General features: G+C 39.1%; 1 long non-coding RNA gene across 1 annotated transcript; it reads left to right on the forward strand.

The window, feature by feature from the left end:
- Positions 1–2,066: 2,066 nt before the first annotated feature.
- On the forward strand, positions 2,067–2,906 carry LOC145660186 (uncharacterized). Its single transcript, XR_014126367.1, has 2 exons — positions 2,067–2,135; positions 2,230–2,906. It is a non-coding gene; the product is annotated as an uncharacterized LOC145660186 (long non-coding RNA).
- The last annotated feature ends 17,502 nt before the right edge of the window (positions 2,907–20,408 follow it).

A 20,408-nucleotide genomic window follows, 5' to 3' on the forward strand; every position in this document is an offset into this window, starting at 1 on the left:
CACAAGTAGTACTAAAGCAGTACACCATCTTATGCTAACAAACACATCTCCCTCTCCAGGAATCTCAACAACAGAATTTACATCAAGATTTGATGGCAAAACAAGTGCAAAGGCTCCAGCTGACGCTTCCACTACTGACAGTGCAAAGACTCTGACTGACGGTAACATGCATTTACTGCATATCAACATGGTCTCCTAATATCTTAAAAAGCAATTAAAATGCATGCTGTGTAAAAACATAAACACTAACACGCACACAAATACACATAACATTTGTATAACGTTTGCCTTCAGATGTCCAAAACCCTGCTGGTGATCTATTATATATCCTCATGACTACTGCTGTGGGAGCTGTCCTCCTCCTGCTGCTGGGTCTCGTGGGGGTCTTGTACTGGAGATACAAAGGTACACACACACACGCACGCACGCACGCACATGCACACACGCACATGCACATGCACATGCATGCATGCAAGTTGTGGGTCACATAGTCTGGTTTTCTAATGTAGTCCAGAGACATGGACAAACGAGGCTAAGAAAGGGACAAACAGAAGAGAAGAGAGCGCAGGAGACACAGGTGAATGCTCACATACCATCCACTGTAACATAAGAAAAACAACCTCCACATCATTACTGGCACATGTCCTTCAAGGTCAAATCTTCCATGGTGTGTGTGTGTGTGTGTTTACAGGATTGTTCTGCTGTGCTTTGTTCACCTGTTCAAGTGAGTGCTACTTTGTATCTGAATACTGAGGGGGGGGGGGGGGTTCAGATGATACAATGCAATTAGTACAATACAGTTCAAATAAGGGATCACATATCACATACATTACATACATTACACACATCACATACAGCACATACATCACTTTTTTCATTTTTTATTTTTTTTTAAGTTAAACCATCTTTGGGAAAACACAGGTTGTGAAGTTCAGGTTTTGTTGAAGCAGTACCAAATACCTGAGCAGAGGGTTTTATACAGATAGTGTGTGGGGTTCCCTAGTTGTGTGGGGTCCATGTTGAGTTTCTAATATAAAGAGCTCCTGATACACTGATGAATGTTTTTTATGATGGCTGTTGTGATTTCCAGTTTGAAATCAGTGGAGATGGTGGTGTGTAGAAAGCTCAGACTCCACATCACTTACTGTACTGAGTTACAAAGGGAGATGGACAGTTGTCTTATTTCAGAAATGTATCATCCATCTCTACTGTTTTTTGCATGTTGACCTCCAAGTTGTGTTCAGTGCACCACAAAGCCAGACGAGCCACTTGACTCCACTAGCAGTCTCATCAGTGTTGCTAACGAGTCCTGTTAGGGTCATTTGCTTGATGATAGCTGGAGATGCACTTGTTGGTGTAGCAGGAGAAGAGGAGGGCTGAGAGTGTCCAGCCTTGAGGAACCCCAGTGCTGATGGATAGGGGCTCTGACAGATAAGGTTCCAGGCACACAAGTTACTTTCTATCTGACAGGTAGTTGAAAATACCCTGACAGACGCAGGGTTCCACTCTCAGTTGTGTTGAAAACCGAGCTGAAGTCTACAAACATGACTCTGTCATAGGATCCTAGAAGGTCCAGATGAGTACAGACATAGTGTTGATTGTGACTGTGCATAGTGCAGATTGCTCTGTAAAACTATATCAGTCCAAGGAGGTGGGAGTGATGGACTTGACGTAAAACAGAACCAACTTCTCGAAGCATTTCATGACTACTGATGTTAAAGCTTCTGACCTGTAGGTATTAAGGCTGGTTATATTGTCCTTCTTTGGACAAGGATTATTTACCATTAAATTCTACCTGTGTTTCACTTCACCTGTGTCCTTATGGAGCACAGCTCTTATCACTGCATTCATATGAAAACGGGTCTTCTGGACATGTACCAGTGATTTCACACCACATATAGCATATTGTTGTTGCCTTTTGCATGATGGTCACAGGTGCATAAAGGTTATTGGTGCATTTGAATTGTGCATTTGTGTGCATGTATAGACTCTTATATACAGTATTTTTTCGAAAGTGTGCTTTAGTGTTTACACAAGTTTGCTAATTTTTCATTTCTGTGTTTCTACAGGAAGATTCGAGTGTCCTATATGCAGCTGTAAATCGAAAAGCGAAATGCAAAACAGCACAAGAACAGGTGTGCATCATACTGAATGTGTCTTTTGTAAACGTGTGTGTGTGTGTGTGTGTGTGTGTGTGTTATAACAATTGTTAATGTGTTATTCCTGCAGGATGATGTCACTTACTCCACTGTAGTACACAGTCAGACAACCAAACCAGCATCCACTCCAATGGATAATGCAGATTATACAGAATATGCCAGCATCAAATTAAATTCAAATTAAGCACACGCTCTCACTCACACACACACACACACACACACACACACACACACACACACACACACACACACACACACAAACAAATGCAATCAAGCAAATGGACAAAAAATAAACATACAAAAACATGTACCGCCAGTAAATAGCATGTATTTTATTTGTTTCTTCACTGTAAATGCCTCATTAGGGGTTAATTTGCTGAAAGATGATTTGAATACTTCTGTGAATTATTAGCTTTTTTGCATGTAATTTATTAGTAGTAGTGCTTTTGGCTTGAAAAAAAAAATATGTGTAAATGGTCACGGTACGGCCCCTCCTCCCAGACGTCTTTCTCTGTGTGGGTCTGTGTGTGTGTGTGTGTGTGTGTGTGTGTGTGTGTGTGTGTGTATATTCATTCATATGGCCACGCCCTCCCTGTGTTTCACACCTGCTCCTCATTTTGTGTCATTACTGTGCGTGTATATAACTCTCCTGTTTAGTAGTGGATGTTGTCGGTGATTGACCATGTATTGGCCTATGTGCTACATTGTCTGTTGTCTGATGTTAATAAACGGAACTTTTGTCGGCTCGTTCGTGCATCCTGCCTAGCCTCTGTCGTTACATAAATGTGTATATCATTTTATGTCAAGTGCTTTATTGTTGACTTTAGCCATTACTTCACTGTGAGAATTTATTTCTGTTTTAAAAATAGAGAGGAAAAGCCACATGAGTGTGGTTTCTATTTTTACCTGCTTAAAATGACACATTACACATTTATAGAGGTGAAGAATTAAAATGAGTTTAGACTGTGTACTGAATTACCAGTCTATAGGTACACCTGCTCCATAGCTATGACTGTAGAATTAGTTTAGGCTATAAGACATAACACTGTTTCATGGGTTTCAAAATTTCTGAAAGTGTAGATGGGATGTTTTTCATCAAGTTACCGAAATTAGTGCAATATCCATCAGCATTAAAATGCCTTGCCACTGGAAATGACAAATCCTTAATTCTGATGGTCCAAAGGTGTTCAACAAAACAATCAGCAAACATTCTCTTGGTTCCTCCAATATACAGATGAATACATCTCTTGCAAAAGATAAAATAGTCCACTCCTGTAGTAATGCATGAGGAGGAAGAGGTGATAAAAATGGATCCTTTTGTTCTAGTTATTTTATTGTCTTTGCTAATAAGGTTTTATGAAGCACATATAGAGCAGGCTACAGTACCAGTTATTATTATTATTATTATTATTATTCAACGGGTCATTTACCTCAGTCTTTAAGGGCATGCCTTTGATATTTATATCCGTTTACTGTTTGTTAGTTTACCAACTGTAATGTGTGTGTGTGTGTGTGTGTGTGTGTGTGTGTGTGTGTATATATATATATATATATATATATATATATATATATATATATACAGAGAAATTTCAGACAGCGACCCTTCATAAGCTGTGCAAGCAAAGTGCTTAAGAACTTGTATATTTTTCTATAGATATCCACTCGACATCTTTAATTACACTACCTTTAATTACACTACCTTGCAGCTGCTTCCCAGGAATCTGCAGGTTACAAGTTTCCAGAATAAATGTATATTAGAAGTATCTAAATAACACTTCGCCTTTGGTCAAACACATGTCACTTATAACAAGCAAGACAATGTAATTTGGTACAGCACCTTTCATACACAATGGCAATTCAAAGTGCTTTGCACAAATGTATAGTAGCAAGAAAGAAAAAAAAAACAGTAAAATAATATGAAAGATGCCAATAAAAAGGACACCGTGTACACAAGGTACAGGACAGCAACACTGTCAGTGAAATGATAGATAGATAGATAGATAGATAGATAGATAGATAGATAGATAGATAGATAGATAGATAGATAGATAGATAGATAGATAGATAGATAGATAGATAGATAGATAGATAGATAGATAGATAGACAGACTTTGGCAATAGTATGTGACTGTGATGCATCACTTTAAGTAGTGTGTTAAGCCATCCAAAATGAGCTAAGCTTTAAAAATACATGATGCAATCTGGTTTATGAGAATACATTAGAATTATTTGGTTCAGTTAACCAACTGCTGTCACGGAACGCTCGCCTTCCCCGAGTCATGTGGTTGGGCCTGCAATGTACAGTGGGAGGGCTGTTCTATTTGTAACCACACCTGCTCACACCTGCACCTCGTCTGTCTAAATGTATATAAACCTGTGGCAGAGTGCAAGGTGTTGGTTATTGCTGACGTAGCGTGTGGATGTAACGTGTTGATGTTTCGTGGCAATGTTACATGTTTTCGATATTGTTAACTGTTCGTGTTTGTTTACTGTCAACTGTTTCATGTTCGTATTGACATTTGTAATGCTTGTGAGTGCCGTTATCGTTCCGTGTGTATCTGTAAATAAATGTACGTCCCAGTCGCTGGTGTGGAAATGATCTCCAGTGAGAGTGAACAGTACAGAAACAGAGTTCAGATGGGTACTGCTCACTCACCAGGAAATCTCTCTCTCCTCATATCACACCTGACTGAAGGGGATGGGGGAGTGTAAAGATGTTATCTTAAATGGAGAGAATATAAAGACACCGTACTCACCATTAAATCTCTATCAAGCACAGTGATACTGTCATCATTAGACTGAACCCACAACTTTTGACTGTTCCAGACCTTCTGTGTTAAACTGTGTTTAGAGCAGTACTTTAACCAGATGTTACTCAAATGCACCATTTGTTGTAATGAATGCCGTTAGGGTTGCAAGCAGTCAGCACTGAGGTAGTAGATGACAAGGGGCAGATGTGCTGGACTGAACTAATAGCACTTAGCGAGTCATTTTGGGTCCATCCCACTGGGCCGCCACATCTCTGTGACAACGGACCGAGCCAATTTAAGTAAGAATGAGGACATTCTCACTTATGATGTGAGGCTGTTAAGGAAGAAAGAGGACACACCAAATGACTTTTAAAAACTTATAAAACGCTACTGCCTCCCTATATTTGTTGTGTGTGTTGGGGATAGAAGTTTGTCAAAACTTCATTTGAATACACTTCATCTCCACTGTAACTGTAGTTGTCAGAACATTCAGTATACTGTATTTTTGAGTGTGTGTACAGTGTGTATCATCAGTCCTGCTGTAGCTGTGTGTAGTGTGTGTGTAACCCAGTAAGAATGCAGGTGTGTGTTTATCTGCTCCTTGTGCTCCACACTGCTGATGGTGAGTGTTATCTTCTCTCTACTTCTGTAGAACATCAAATATCTACTCAGTAGCTACTTTATAAGAAACACTGGAAACATCTAATATGAGTCCAGTTAGAGGCGACATGTCATATATTTCTGATAACGTATAAGAGGCACTCCTTGTTATCTGAACATATAAGGTAGAATTTGAACAATTACGATTTGCTTTTTAGACTGCCATCGGTCGTAAATCTTGAAATCAATGTATTATTGTGGTGCAGTTAAATCTCATGCATATCAGCTGCAGCGCTAGAGCATAATAGAGCAAAGTAAGCAATCGTTATACTGTGATGGAGTAAATCTTACTCTCAACAATCCCTCTACTAGTTAAAGGAAGTAGCAGTATAGTGTAACTTACAAGTATGTAAAAGATAATTAGGCTTTCTGCATATAATAATGTGCTTAAAGCAATTCACTGTGTGCTTGAGATAGTTAAGCCATGTCAAAAAGAAAATCAATGCTGAATTTTTAATTTGAAACACACATGTGCTGAAGACATTAATAGTGAAGGACTTCAACTGGTGTAGCTGAAGGCTGTACACTGGAACATCACAGGATCACAGAGATCACTGTATACGCAGGAGATTCAGTACTGCTGCCCTGTTCCTGCACTGATATACACACCAGACCTGAGAACTTCACCTGGTATAAATACAACACAAACAGAAAAACATGGGAAGTGATCTCCAGTAAGAGTGAACAGTACAGAAACAGAGTTCATACTTAGAACTGACCACACTTTTCTATTCTTGCAGAGGCTCCATATTAACCTGTAAATCTTACTCCAGTGGACTCTGACACATCAAGTCCAACAGCTTCAACTAAACCTATTACAACAATGACATCTCCAAATGGTTATAAGTTATTAATTTCATCAACTACTACTGATGGTAAGATTCATTTGTTTAATAGTATTCTCCAATCAGCACCATAAAATGATTCCCCACTAAATACTACTACTACTAACAATAATAATAGTAAGTGACATCAACAATTAATTTCTTAATGTAGTTCACTTCATATAGGATACTGTAAGGGTTGGCACCAGGCCAAGGCCCCTCCGGCCACCAGAGGGAGGCCTCGAGTCAACCACGACACTAATCAGGTTTAACACCCCACAGCTGGGTTAGACCTTATAAAAGCCCCGTGACCCCGTCATTCAGTGCTGGGTCTTTGCTAAAGTTTTGATCCAAGCTCCTAGCCACTAGCTTTGGGTATTGAAGTCTGTGAGCCCTCGTGTTACACCTCACTTCTTGTCTGTGAGGGTGTTTGTGTTTTTATGTGTTCCCTCCCCTCTCCAGTTTTCCATCTGGAGTCTGTCTCTCTCCCAAGGCTTCCCTTAGCCATTCAAGTTCCTCCCTGTTTTCTGGTTTTGTTTGGGAAGTTTTAGTTTGGTTTTCCTCAGTGCGTCTGCGTTTCCATTTTTTCCTGTCATGTCCTTTGTTCTCCCTTTTTCCACGCTCGGCATGGTGTTTAGTTATTTACCTTTTGTTTTACCTGATCCAAGATCTAACTGTTCTGCACAGGGACCCACCATTGTTAAAAGCATTGTTGCTTACCCAGTAGGCTATTGGTCTCGTTACTTAGGTGACCTGGGTTCAAGCCTGCCTTACAGATATGTTCTTGAACTGCTTTACAGATGATCTTTCCTACAAAGGGCCATATTTATAGATACTTTAGGAATGTTTCCCAGCTTTCATACCTGACTCTTCACTGGCTCCTACTTTTCAAACCCCTATTAATATGATCATTTCATGTTCATTCATGTTGTGTTTATGGCCTGATTATATATAATCTTGCATTCAGAATGTAAGATTGTTTGTGTTTATTTTTAATGATGTGTGATGTTTGGTTGTTAGATTGTAGATTTTTTTTATTACCCAGTTTGATTTGTTAAACTACGCTTCAGGAATTTCTGCTCAAGCTTACCGTGGCCTGCACAGTGTTGTATTCCCAAAGCCTGAGGAGCTGAAGACAGACCTGGTAGCTGTGAAAGAAACACACCACCTAATGGTGGCAGGTTATGGTTAGACTGATGAAGACATTGAAGACCCATATGAGGATGTTGCCACGGATGCCTCAACAGATGATGAATTCTAGACTCCATCCTGTCCACTGCACTCACCACATTAATTTCAAATCTGTATGCCTATATAATACATGTAGTGTTTTTTATCCTTGTCTCTTTGTAGCTAGGTTGTTTGGTTGGGTGTTCTTTATAAGATATAAGAAACATTTTTAAAATGTATGCTAACCTTTTTTTCTTTTCAGCAGTAATTAACCTTTGTGAAGATGAGATCGAAATGTTGTGTTATAAAACACATATTGGAATAGCCCCTGTAAAACCACATGCAGGTTATTTTGGGGCTACAATCCTGCACTTTAAAAAAATATATTTAAAAAAATAATAAACCATTTGAAGCAGTAATGAACGGAGCATTTAATTCTGTTTGTCTAGTTGTTCAGTTTCATAATATAAGCATATATTATGCAAGAAAGTGTTTGCATAACTGCGTAGCCTTGGTACTGAAACACCAGAATAAAGATAAGCCTTGTTTTGTTGAACATTGTATTGTGACCAATAAGCCTAATTTTCAGTTAAAATGGTATAATTTCTTAAGATTTTATTATTATTGTTGTTGTTTAGGTTGCATTTTGATCCTTAATGAGTGTTCAAATGACTTTGGATTATAACGAATACAGAGTGAGTGAATTGTACCTATGTGGAATGATTACTAATTAATTAATATATAGTTTACATGTATAGGTTATATTTACTTTATTTATTTAGATTTTTAAATCTGAGCCAGATAACAAAATGATAGCGTAAAGAGGGGGAAATGATTTTAAAATGTGATTTATAATATGAGACTATAATGTCATTTCAGCTGCACTTCTGTCATTGTTCTAAACAGCCACTGAACAAAATTTAGCGCTCGATTACGTCATAATTTGTCATTCTATTTCTGACCCCAGATCAGTTTATTGAGTGGATTTGCCGATGACGATCATTTTAGACAAAACATCAACAGAGACTACAAACAATTCTTCACGCATAAGAGGTACTGAGAAACGAAAACAAAACGTAAGTAGAATTTTGTTTTATCTAAAAAGGCAGTTTTTTTCCCAAATTAGAAGCTAAATATTTGATAAGGGAATCGTATTATAAACAAGTAGCCAATATGCGAATTTAAAATGAGAACACACATTTTAATGATGGAGAACTTTTGACTGAACGAAGAACTAATTAGTGGGCTGATAGTGAGCTCCCCGCCCCACTAGTCACGTGGTACGGCCCGCCGCCTGCAGTGGGAGTTCATGGTCTTGTGTGAAACCACGACTATGTAGCCACACACACCTGCACCGGGTTATTCTCCTAATGTCTGTGTGTATCCCTGTCGGTCTGTGTTCTCGCTAATGTTCACGTACGTGGTGCACTTTATGTTTGTAAGCTGTGTTCAATGTTGCTCATGTTCATCTTGCCTGTTTCGTGTGAGCGCCACTGTGTTCGTTATTCGTGTTCGTCTAATAAACGTCTGTCTACGTCAAGCGAGTTTGTGGGAGTTTGTGGGACCTGCGGCACTCGGGCCGTCACAGCTGTTTAACTTCACTGACCGCACAAATATTTTAAAATGCGGAATAAGTGAATAGAGAATGAACTAGCTAAAAGGAAACGTTGATGGATAAAAGGGGAAGTAGCTGAAAATATTCGGGTAACCGAACTCCATTAGATGAAATACGTTGACTGAGACAAGGGAAAGTGACTTATGGGCTTGTTTTAGAAAAACCTCTGTAAGACCACGAGTGTGGCCATTATGCACTGTCGGACAACAGACAACCTTTGTTTCACATTTATTAACATTTGTAGAAGAAATTGAGCTACGGGTGGCCATTTGTTCTGTTACATAATAACTGTATATAAAACAATAAAGTCTACAGGCGTTGATTGCTCCTTTCCATATAGAGATATGAAACTGGGGTACAAAAGTAATCTTGCGCACAAATGCAGCATGTAAAATAAGTCTTGTTTTGTAGAAAATTGTGTTGTAATCAAAGCCTAATTTTCATTTCAAATTCAATTACTTCTTAGGAATAAAGCTTTAATTCTTAAAAATTAAAGGGTTTTTTTGTTGTCCAAAAACACATGCAAACTGTTATCACTTTTTAAAAGAAATGAAACAGTTTTATTATTGTTCAATACAATAGAGCTTTCTTCTGCCCTTTCTAGATGCCAAGGTACAAGTTCAATACTAATATCATTACCAGAAGACACAAGAGTCACAGAGACCCTGCTACCATTGCTGGGTTTAAGCAGCATTACTCGGCCAATCTGGGAGAAAGTGTAAGTGTCTACATCATTTTATACTATAATTTTAATGATTTATATAGACTGTATCCACAGTTTTATTTATTGAGCCTTCACACTTTCCTGACTTGTACAGAGAGTAGTCCAAAATATGCTGTCCATTAGTGGAGTTTCCACTGCCCAGGCGTGGTCAATGGATGATTCATTTCCTTCCATCACTGATTATTTCTCATTTCTCCCCCAAGAAACAGGAGGACTGTAAGGAGGTTCGTACCATCCGGAGCAGAACTGCTGAACACTTTATGATCACAGAGTCAACGGAAGAGATTAGCTATTTGGACCACAGCGCCCATGTAGAAGGTGCAGATGCACTTTCTTGCATAAATCTAGCTTTCCATTAAGAACACACAGTAGGATATGATCTTTGTTCACTTTAAATATGTGCCTGTACTTTATTATGTAATTGCATTTGTATTGATTTTTGGGAAAAATAAACATCTGTAGATGTAAGAGAGGATCTGGGTGGAGTAGGGGAATCTATTACAGAGGCAGTCAAAGTGGAGAACACCCCAGCTGGTGAGTAGCATCAAAGCACCACATCAATAATCAGAGTTTACATACATCCACTCCATGGACACCAGTTTAAAAATTATACTTTTATTTCAAATATAAAGGCTCAGAATGCAAGAAGTTGAAGAGAGTACGCATCTTCTTCAGACGAGCATGGCAGGCTATAAAAAGCACCTTGTCATGTGCCAGGCGCTCCAACAAAATTAGCCCTACTCTTTAACTTTTCCCAGCTCTTTTTACCAATTTATTTTGTATTTCTTTTTTCCCTTCATTTTCCCCAACCTGTCTTTTCATTTTCTGAAATAACATCTTTTGACTTTTTGATTTATTTTTGGTTAATAAACTTTACTTCATGCAAAGATATAGTCTGTTTGCATTCTGGACCATTTAATCATATTTTTTTCATTCTAAGACCAGCCAGATTATGATTCTAATTTGGCCAAATAAATCTTGAATGATTCAGCTCACTTTAATAACATTTTTAGATTATCACATATATGTACAGTTTCATGTCACTCAGCATTAAGAGAAAATTTCACACTCACCTTTAGTGAGAGGAAGTACAGTAAAGAGAAAACACAAACTTAGCATCCTTGTCTCTATGGAAACACCACTGAACTCCCAGCACACACTGACAACTCTACAAACAGATCTCCACTACCACTGTGGACACACACTGACTCCAGAACTCTCACAGCATTACTTCAGTACTCCAGACCCTAATGTCCACCCAGCAGAGAGGAACTGGGAACAAATGAACTTGACCAGAGCTCTTATGTTTCTTTTCAAGTTCACATCACCAGCTTTACGAAGACATACAAAACCACACACAGTGCCATCATGTCCTTTGACCTGTGAGGACTCTGGTTGTTTCTTCCTTTGTGATGTATCCCACAACCCCACACTGACCAGGATGCTGCATCTGTGAAACCATATAGGAGACACACATGCTCATTATAAAGCAAAGGGGGTAGAGTCTGATGTAGAGGAGAGAAACAAACAGACATATTATCCCCTCACTCTTATTCTCAAACTCCTCTTTCTAAGTTTATAGTTTTAAAATTCAGTTTATAGAGTTAATCACCTCAAAGCTTGCGCACATACAAATGTTTGCATTACTTTTTCATGGCTTGATATATTTTATGTTTGCACTGTCTTATGATGTCCTGTGTACTTAATATTTTATTCATTGTATCAAATTTGTTTTATTGGTAAATATACTTTGAACTATTATGCACTGTCACTACAGAATGCTGTCTGCTTTATGTCTCCAGAGACTATAAGCATGCAAACACACACACACACACACACACACACACACACACACACACACACACACACACACACCCACATTCAAGAATTTCTAGATAGTGAGAGGACCTGCTTTTTGTTTGCTTTTTCAGTTTCCACATCACAATAATTTGTTGTACACCATTGCTTATGCAAAAAAGTTCTTTAAGATTTTTTGTGAGTAATATGAAGTTCTGAATTTACTGAATGAGTCAAAAACAAACAACAAAAACCTGCATTACTCACAATAAGAACCTATTTGAACTTTGATAAACTCTATTAATCAGCCTTTGAACATGGACATGGTTTGAGTAGTACATGAGCAGTCCCTTTTCTCAGTGAAGTACTGACATCTCTCCTCACAGTACACAATATTACCCAAATGATCAGTAACCATACCAGTCCTACTCATACTAAACTGTAAAACTGTATGTTATATCTGATGTATTCACTGAGCTGAGTTATTTCATGACACAAGTATTTACATGAAAGTAGGGTCATACACTGGCCATGACTGCAGACATTAGCATTAGGGTATTTATACAGCAGGAGACAAACAGGGAATATCTGGGAACAATTACTGGGAGGGGTAAGAGGCAAAACTCACATGAGACACATGTCAAGGGGCAGAGCAGGGGAGGAGCTACAAACTAAAACATACAAAAGCACATGGAGACAAAGACGTACTAAAGCAATAACATGTAATTGTCTTCTACTCTTTACTACAGTGTAGCCTATAGAAACGTATACCAGAAAATATAGGACAATTATATTTTAACTATATTAAAAAGTACACAGACTTCATAAGATGGAATCATAAGATATGCAGAAATATTTAAGAATTATTTGTTAAGCAAAACATTTTTCCAGTTCTACCCAAAAAAAGTCAGCTTGCTTAAATAGCATTTTTATATTAACAAATAAATGTACAATTTAATGCAATTCAGCATTAAAAGAGAATTTGACACTTACCTTCAGTGAAGAGAAGACACAAACTCAGCAGCATTTTCACTATGGAAACAGCACTGAGTTCCCAGCACACACTGACAACTCTACACCCAGAACCCCACTACCACTGTGGACACACACTGACTCCAGAGATCAGTCCAGAACTCTCTCTGCAGTACTTCACTGAAGTCCACAAGGATGTCACTACAGTAATGTGGGGTCTTGTGAGTCCTGAGTACACCTGAGGTCTGTTTTTTCATTGTGTAGTTTCACAGAGCCCACAGGGCCCCTGGTGCCTCTGTGAACTGGACATGCATGTTGTGGTTTCAGTGTGGGGGTGTCTGTGGGGGAAGAAAGAGGAGGCTTGAGAAACCACCAGAAAGCTAAAAAAGCCTCCTTGTTGACAACTTACCGTTAAAGCAGCTATGTAACACAACCAGTCTACTGATGGACAAAATCTGCATACGCTACTTATAGTGTAGCCATGACACTTTATAAACATAAAATACATAAATACAGCAAACATCACACAGCATAAATACATAAAATCAGCAACAGAGTGTAAATATAAAGTGTAAATATAAAGTGTAATAAAGTGTAAATATTTGTATTATTCTATTTATTTATGTATTTGAAAGATATTTGACAAGCCAGTTGAACAGAGCCTGGATGATCAGTTATAATTAGACTGTGCCTTTGCTATGAGCCGTTACACTTAATACTAAAAATTGCTGGTTAAAAGCACAAGGACCAAAACCACAACTAACAGCTCGCTCAAATCACGTGTTTCTTTTTAAAAAACAGCTCAGCTAGCACAGAGGTTCTAAATCCAGTCATTGCGGCCCCCAGTAACATCATTATTTCCCATGTTCCTGTGCCTCTAGCATTTTTTCCTGGAGAACATGATACTACTGACTGTATGTGAATCACCGAAGCATGTAGCATTTCCTTTACAGCCTCATACACCTTCACTTGGGCCCAATCACATTTCACCCCTTGACCCTACCACTTAGCCCTGGCCCTCCATATGTGGTGTTCATGAGTAGGGGTTGGGTGTCTGATAGAGGGCTAGGGTGAGGTCTTAGGGTTAAATGGCCCTCCAAACTGAGGGATTCAGAGTCTCACTCAAAATTGAGTGTTATGAGAAATTTCTCAGAATTCTTTGTGAATCATTGAAAAATGGATGCAGAAGCAAGGGGGAAGATTTCAACCACTAGCCTTTGTAACTCAGTCCCAAGGGGCAAGATGACACTTGAAAACAAGGGGTAGGAGGAAAAATGAGAGGGGATTGGGCCTTGGTAAAAATCTAAGCACTAAATCTAAGAATAAAATGGATTAAAACATATTACTTTTAATATGCATGGTTTTACCTAATCCTAGAGATATATAATAAAGTTATCTGTTACAGGACAAGGGGATTTTCAGATCCAGTACAGACATTAAGTCATATAAGATCAAATACATTTGAAAAAAGAACTAAAATTCTTACTCTCAAATGCACAAACATTAAAAAACATTAGATCCTCTCTAAAATCCTCAATGTCAGACCTAGCTACCATACATTGTACATTCTTTAAATGGAGTCACAGCACAGTCAGAGAGTTTGGAGGTTAATGTTCATTTGTCACATTGCCATGTCTGTTTTAGAATTACATAGTTCTCATGACTTAAGTAATATGTGAATGAAACAATGACAAATATCACTATAGCATTCTGAAGTCTGATTTCTGACTCAGTCACTGCTCAAACGGTCAAACCAGAACTGTATACGTATTTTTACAATTATGGCTCCTCTAGTTACTGGCTTAGAAGCAGTGTTACTGTGATTCTTATTACTTTATCTGACACCAAACCAGAGGTGATAAATCTGATTTTGAACCCTGACAGACTCGGAGGGGCCTGGATGTTGCACCAACTGCTGTGATCAGATCATCATAGTGAATCAACATACAAGACAACACCTTGGGACAAGAACAGGACCTCTAGAAAGTTGGACTAGACATTAATTGCTTATTTTTTCACTTATTAAATTCATTTTTCTTTTTAAATTGTTATTATTGTGGTGACCATTGTCAGCCAAAGGAGGATGGGCCCCCCTTTTGAGTCTTGGTTCCTCTCAAAGTTTCTTCCTCTTACTTCTTCCTCTTGGGAGATTTGTCTAGCAACTGTTGCCCTTCGCTTGCTCACTGGTAGCTTGGACTTGGACATTTGTAAAGCTGTTTTGTGACAACATCTGTTGTAAAAAAGCGTTATATAAATAAACTTTGATTTGAAAGAACTCCAAACTGATTTAGAAATGAGTCACAGGTCAGTCAGAGAGTTTGGAGGTTAATGTATATTTGTCACATTGCCACGTCTGTTTTAGAATTACATATTTTCCATGACTTAAGTAATATGTGTATGAAACAATGACAAATATCACCAACACCGCTGATATTATAACTCCCTCGCCCCTGATTGGTGTGTTAGAGACTGCTATGATTGTTTTGTCAAAACAAATGAAGACCCATTCAGGTCTCACTCAAAACCTTTATTTCTATTCAGATGCCTGAGTTTGTGCACAGTAAACACAGCACCACCCAGGGCCCAGGGCATGGTAAACATTGTGCCACCAGGGCAGAGGGGACGGTAAACACAGTGCCATGTAGGCCCAGGGCACAGTAAGTCCTCACGATGACATTGTTTCTTAATGGTGAGGCCAAGGTTTCTGTCAGATAGTGTAGTGGACAACATACATTCTACATAGTGCAGCTTTAGATATGATCTGAAAACGTATTGTAAAAGTTGATAAATTCGATAAAGATTTGGCAGTTCTTTTTATCAGGTGGATTTATATAACCCACACGCAGAAACTGAAAGCAACAGTACATTTGTGGTGTGTGTAGAGTTCACATCTCTAGTGATGGAGTGACATTCTTACAGAGTGAGGAACAGTTTTTTGGCCAACAAACATGTTACTTCTGCAAACAAATTCCACATCAAATTTGAAACTGAACCACACTACTCAAGATGAAAATGTGCAATTAAAATTCACCCTGACTTATGTTTCATGCACTGCATTGTGGGTAAAAATAATGCTCTGAAATTAAATGCTCCTTTAAATATCTGTTCAAACTTTTTGAAAGTCTCAGGTAGCCAGTTCTGTGGCTGCTGTAATTCCACATGCTGTTGTAACAGACACAGTTGTACTGCACCTTTAAGAGGGAGCTTTATGGTTATGTAGATTGAGTAAAAGACAGAGAGAGAGAGAGAGAGAGAGAGAGAGAGAGAGAGAGAGAGAGAGAGAGAGAGAGAGAGAGAGAGAAGAACCGTCACCTTTCTGCTCGCCCTCTCAACACTCCTTTTTCTTTGGTAACGCTGTACGGTGCTTTTTACTGTTTCTTTTACATATAAATACAGTGATGGTAGCCGTGTGACCTGGCTTGATGTGGTCCAGGAGAGAATAAAAGTCTTTCGGATTGCCCACACCAGTGTGTGTCACTCCATGTTAACTCCACGCATCGCGGTTACCCCGTAGCACCTGTTCCTGACTCCAGGTAGGAAGTGTTACACTATTTTCATTAATAAGCCTCTGAAGTACTTTGGGTGTCGTAGTGAAATGAACTGACCCAACAGCAGTGAGGGAGGTTATGTTGAGTCTCACCCCCTGAGCTTCTACATCGTGTCTCTATGACAAAGGACGGAGCCACTTAACTAAGAATGAGACCGTCCTCACTGACAATGTGAGAATATCTGATAGATCACTCAGGAAGGAAGAAAGAGGACATACCACATGACAACTTACAAAACCTACCGCATCTCTATATTTGGTGTGTGTGTGTTGTGGTTAGTTTGTCAGAGTTTCATCTGAATACACTTCCTCTCCACTATAAGTATAGCTGTGAAGTCATTCAGTAGACTGTATTGAAGAGTGTGTACGGTGTGTATCAGCAGTCCTGCTGTAGCTGTGTGTAGTGTGTGTGTAACTCAGTAAGAATGCAGGTGTGTGTTTATCTGCTCCTTGTGCTCCACGCTGCTGATGGTGAGTGTTACCTTTTCGTTACAGGTGTTCTCATCCTCATACATTCATTTACACAAAGGTATTTATATCTGAGATCAGCAGAGAGCAGCAGCTCACCACTTACCCCAGATTCTGTCTATCGACCAAGAAATGTTTGAAGTCCAAATTTTGCCTCTTTAGTTTAGAACAAAAGCTGTTAAATGCGAACGTTGCTAGCAAACACTGGAAGTGAACAGCAGCTCAAATATAGCCTTCGTAAATGCATGCTCACAAACTTCTCTCAAGCCAGTCAAACCGCATCCAAGTGTTAATAAATGTCTCCCAGACAAGTGAAGAAACACATCACCGGGAAGCGACCCGGATGAGGTTTGAGGACATGTAGCTCGATATCTGACTTATTTACAAATCCTATTAGCTATCGTTGCTGTTGGCTTCCAGTGTTTGTTAGCAATGTTAGCACCTTTTTTTTCTAAAGGAGCAAATTATGGACTCCAAACATGTCTTGTCCACCTGGGTTAAGCAAAAATAAAGTAAATTTGATTCTTCATCGACCTGACCCGTTAAGTGGCACTGAAATCTGCGCTGTGGTTCGGTCCGGTAGAGAGGAACTAATTACTTGCTAATTGCTAATTAGTTACTTAAGACCAGCATAAGGTAGGAATTGTAGGGACATTAGTAGGACTGACAAAATTGAGAAACAAGAAGAGTACAAGAGTATTGTGACTCTTACAAGGATAATTTTGCTCTATAAAGCTGTACATTTATAAAAACAACTTGTTTTTTATTATGGTGTGGTATGTGAAATGTGCTCACTTGTATATATGTGGTACAGTCCTTTACATGTGGTGTGTGATGTATGTGTTTGGTGCTTCTGTGTGTTTTCCCGAGTGTGGGTGGGTTTGGGGGAGAGACTACAGAGGATTCTGATCTCATGAATTTTGACATGCCCATCATATCCTTTATTGAGCTAGCAGTCAAACAAGACAGTACTACTCTATATTACCATGGAAACGAGAGGAGGGGCAGAGCTCACTACCTGTGGGTTCAAGAGCTGGACTGGTACTGAATAAATCCATTTCAATCAGGAGGTCTCAGCTATCAGGACTTCCCAGAGGGTTTCATCCAGACAGCTGTCTCCCACTTTTAGACAGTGTTTGTTTGTTTGTTTGTTTGTTTTAGCCTATTTATATGGTTTACCCCCATGTTGCTCAGCGACACTGACTATAGTACTTCCTGACACTTCGTACAGTGTAGTGACTCAGATTAGGCTGGACCCCAACTCAGCTTTCCTGAAACACAGCACATGCTTAACCATATGGTCAACCAAAGTGGCCCAAAGCTCATCTGTGATAGTTGCTCTTCCTCGTCCTCATCCTCTCTTTCCAATATTGACCTCCATTGATATCCAACCAAGACATCGAGCCTGTGGCCTCTTTATAGTGCTCAGGCTTTACAAAAAGTATAGTGCTCCATGTACAAATTAGTCATAATTGTCTTCACCTATGAGTACTGGGTTTGGTTAATTGATAAATGGATGTATCATTTGCATTTGAGGGTTTTCTATAAGAAACACACAGATTTCTGTTGAATGATGTGTCCAATATAGAGAATTGTGTTTAGCGTATTGAAAAAAATGTGTTTTAGAAATACAGAATGAGTGTAAATCAGAGAAGGTGCTTTTGGTTTAGTATAACAGGTCAGGAGATGGGCTACATGAGTTAGTGGTTTCAATTATTGTCACATGTCCCCGTTTTTCTGTCTTGCAAAAAACTGTAATATCACAAAAACAGTACAGTTTCCCAGCAAGCACCTCTTCCTCCTAGCAAACTTGTAGCACTGTTTAACAATTTAACAATACATAACTAACTCTCTCTCTCACGCACATACACACGCGCACACACACACAAAAACATGCACAGCTGCTGCAGGATGGCCAGACCAACATCTGAAGGACTTGGAGAAAGACAATTTTACACACACAGTAAATGTACATTCAAAGTGATACTTGTAGATGCAAAAACACCCCCTGCCCTGCTCTCTCTCTCTCACACACAAACACACACACACACACACACACACACACACACACACACACACTCACTCACACTCTCTCTCTCTTCTTGTTTGGTGTTTGGGCTTCAAGTTCTCCTATGTTGTTCCTCTTATCTTATAGAGGCTTAGAAAAATTTACAAATAAAAAATGAAAAAATAAGAAAAAAAAAAAAAACATAGAGACAGTGCAGTTTCCTAACATGCACTTCTTCCTCCTCACATATGTATTGCTAAACTTGGTGCACTTTAGCAATAGATAAATAACACACACACACACACACACACACACACACACACACAGACATGCATATGCGAATGCTTCCTTTTTGGGTCCGTGTGCTTAAAATTCTGCTGTGCTGTTCCTCTTAGTGGTGTGTGAATGACATGTTTACTTCTTTCACTCACCCATGAAGACTGTCAAACAGTCTCCAAATCCTCATCAGTGACAGAGATTCAGCTCTGAACTTCATGGTTTAATCAGTCAATCATTAACTGACTCTGGCAGCATAAATTCCAGTGACTCCAGTTTAAAGACTGTTTTCTTATTTATTCCTAAGTTATTCTGATGTCACCATAGTCATTGCTACCAGTTTACAGATGTGAGAATTCCCAGCATGCACCGCTTCCTCCTCACATATGTATTGCTAATCTGGGTGCACTGGGTGCTATGTGTGAAATGTGCTCAATTGTTTATTTCTGTTTGTGTTATTTATTCCTCATTTGTCAATCAATTGAGCACATGCTGCTGCACACACACACACACACACACACACACACACTGTTTCTGTTAGTGGTATTTTTTCCTCATTTTTTCCTCATTCTGTATATGATGCAGCTCATGTTCACTACCCACTTATGTATCCAGCTGCCTGTGACAGAGGTCACACCTCATTGTGGTTGATTGTATATGTGGTACAGTCCTTTACATGTGGTGTATGATGTATTTGTTTGGAGGCTTTGTGTGTTTTACTAAGTGGGGTGTGGGGGTGGGTTCCAGGGAGAGGCTACAGTGAATTCTGATCTCATGAATTCTGACATACTCATCATATCCAAGACGATACTACTCTGTCTTACCATGGAGACCTGAGGAGGGGCAGAACTCACTACCTACAGGATATAGAGTTGGACTAGTGTTGGATAAATACATTTGGCAAGACAAGTGAGGTATCCAGGTCCAGCTCTACGGTGGGTGTGAAGACCCATTGTGCAGAAAATGCAAAAATTAAAAAAAAGCAAATTCATTAGAATGGAAACGCGTTTGCTACAGATCCAAAATGCAGTGCAACTTCAGAAATGCTGCAAACTCAGTCACAACGCAACGGAACTGTTTTCTGAAGTTGCCTCGCATTTCCAAAATATAGCACACGTCATTTTGAATAAAGTGTTTTCTGAATTTGTATAGCGTTCAGGAATTTGCATCAAGTTTGTAAACTGTAGCACATGTGTTTACCTTCTGTGTTCTTGAAAAGAAACAGTAACTCAAACATAATGTGGAATACAAGTGTAACAACAAGACTGAAGGGGAAATAGGTGAGACGCTGATTCAGAGATGGAACTGCACCTTAACAACCACAGCACCACAAAAGATACCAAATACAAACAGTGCAGACTGACTCTGCTTATTGGTTTTGCCAAAGTCATATCTGGGCCCATGCCCTTAAAGGGCCCCTACCATGGAAAACTGAATG

This window comes from Electrophorus electricus, chromosome 2, assembly GCF_041902795.1.
Source record: "Electrophorus electricus isolate QZ-2024a chromosome 2, ASM4190279v1, whole genome shotgun sequence".
Classification (NCBI taxonomy): domain Eukaryota; kingdom Metazoa; phylum Chordata; class Actinopteri; order Gymnotiformes; family Gymnotidae; genus Electrophorus; species Electrophorus electricus.